Below are 2,500 nucleotides of genomic sequence, written 5' to 3' on the forward strand. Positions count from 1 at the left end.
TCTTTCTGCCGTTGCAATATCTTTGACATTCGTTCCCCTGAATACAAAGATAATAATAATAAGATAAATAAATTGATAATAATAAGATAGATAAATTGATAATAATAAGATAGATAAATTGATAATAATAAGATAGATAAATCGATTTAAAAATCGAATATTACATTTGATTTTATGTAATGAATGAAAATGTTTATATAATTGTGTTTTTTTATTCGTTGTTTTCCCTAATGAATAACACTAAATATATAATTATGTGGTTATTTATTCGTTATGCGAATGAAAATATAATTGCATGGTTTATCATTCGCTATTTACGTAATGAATGAAAATGATTATACAATTGTATGTTTTTTTTCGTTGTTTTCCCCAGTGAATAAGATTAAATATGTAAATACGTGGTTATTTATTCGTTATTTACGCAATGCATGAGAATGAAAATGTAATTGCATGGCTAATCATTCTCTATTTTACATAATGAATGAACACATATATAAACATTCCTTCGTTTGTTTTTTTGTTTTTTGTTGTTGTTCTTTTTATTGTACGAAATGTTCACGAAGAATTTACGAAATATTTACGAAGAACTTCCGTATTTCCGAAATATTTAAGAAGAATTTACGTAAATTACGAAACGATGTTGGTAATTGCGTTAGCGAGGTATAGAGACAGCAGACTCACCAAAGCCATAAGGATGACATTACTAACTACGGAGTTTCAACTTAACTTTAAGGGACTCTCGCCAAGATGTAGGGGGGGGGGGGGTGTAGGAGGATGGGGGTGGAAGGATTTGGGGCAGGATTAGGGGAGGGGGAGGGGGAGGTAGGAGGATTAGGGGGGTAGGTAGAGGGATAGAAAGTTTAGAGGGAGGGAGGTGGGAGGATCAGGAGAGGGGGAAAGGTAGAAGGATCCGAGGAATTAGAGGAAGAGAGAGAGAAAGGGAGGTAAGGCAATTAGAGGAAGAGAAAGAGGAGGAGGATTTCGAGGAAGAGGAGGGGGGAGAAAGAGGGGGTGGGAGAATAAAAGGAAGAGAGAAAGGGGTTAAGTTGATTAGAGAAAGAGAAGAAGAGAGGGGGGCTACAGAAAATTTGGAGGGAGAAGAGTAGAGCTAAAACCATTCGAAGAAGAGAGAGAGGAGGAGGAGAGGAAAATTGGGGGGAAGAGAAGAGGGAGCTGGGAGAATTCGAGGAAGAGGAAAAAAGACCGGTAGGGGAATTGGGGGAAAGGAGAGGATAAGGACAAGAAAATTGAAAGAAAGAGGGCTTAGAGCATTACAGGAAGAGATAGGAGGGGGGGGGCTAAGAAATTGGGGGAGGGGGAAGAGAAGAGGGAGCTTGGAAAACTTGGAGCGGGGAAGGGAGGGAGAGGAGAAAGGAGGGGGGCTTGGAGGGGAAGAAGAGAAGGAAGGGTAAGAAAAATGGGGAAAATGAAGGGTAGAGGTTACACCCGCCTCTCCCTTGGCCGAGTGCCCATTTGGTCGTTTATTGCACATGCTGAAATATGGAACGTGTTTGAAACGTGTTTGAAACGAGTTTGAAACGCGAAAGGGTGGACGAAGATAGTGTAGTTAGGATATAGTTATTGTTATTGCTTGTCCTTGCTATTAGTCAGTATATTCCGTCAGTATATTCTGGCAGCTAAATGTAGCCAGTGACAGTTAAGGAATAAGGAGGACGTGGCTATTCCGAACACTTCTGTAGACATTATCCGATTATAAAGTGAATCGAGGTGGAATGAAGTGAAATCAAATCAAAGTTGATGAAAAGAGTGGATTAAACACTCACAAAACCTTTATGATTTGCTGAGATATGATGGGCATGCATAATGTGTGTGTGTGTGAGTGTGTGTGTGTGTGTAGGAGAGAGTTCATCTTAATCTTATATTTATTCTAAATTTTATATTTTAGATTCTTGGAAATATACATGATCTAATTCTCTTCTATCCCTCGTCTCAATCTTTTCCTTCCATTCCTACATTCCCTCAATCGTCTAGTATCTAATTCTAAATATCTAAGTCTCCCCCTTTAACTTTCTAATTCCCGTTTTCTATCATTTTGCACAATCCCTCATCGAACCCGAATTTCTCCATTGCTTCTTCCATTTTTCATCTCCTGTCTCTGTCTCTCTTCTCCTCTTTTGTTTCTTCAGTGCTTCTCATTCCTTCCTCCGTCGCCTGTCTAATTCTGATTATCTAATTCTCTCCCTCTTTCTTATTTCCGTTTTCTATCTCGACGCCGCATTTTCTTCATAATATCCTTTTCTAATTTTATTTTCTCTAATGTTCGTTCCCTCCTTCGAAACCTATCTCTGTCTCTCACCTCATTGCTCCTCCGTTTCCCATTCTCTCCTCCCTATCCTATTTAATTTTAATTATCTAATTATCTCCCTTTTAACTATTTTAATTCCCCGTTTTCTATCTTAATACCTCCATTTTTTCACTATCTCTCATATAATCCAATCTTCTACATTGCATATTCCCTCGTTTGTCTCATATCTCTGTC

Source organism: Penaeus vannamei, chromosome 14 (genome assembly GCF_042767895.1).
Source record: "Penaeus vannamei isolate JL-2024 chromosome 14, ASM4276789v1, whole genome shotgun sequence".
In the NCBI taxonomy this organism is placed as follows: Eukaryota; Metazoa; Arthropoda; class Malacostraca; order Decapoda; family Penaeidae; genus Penaeus; species Penaeus vannamei.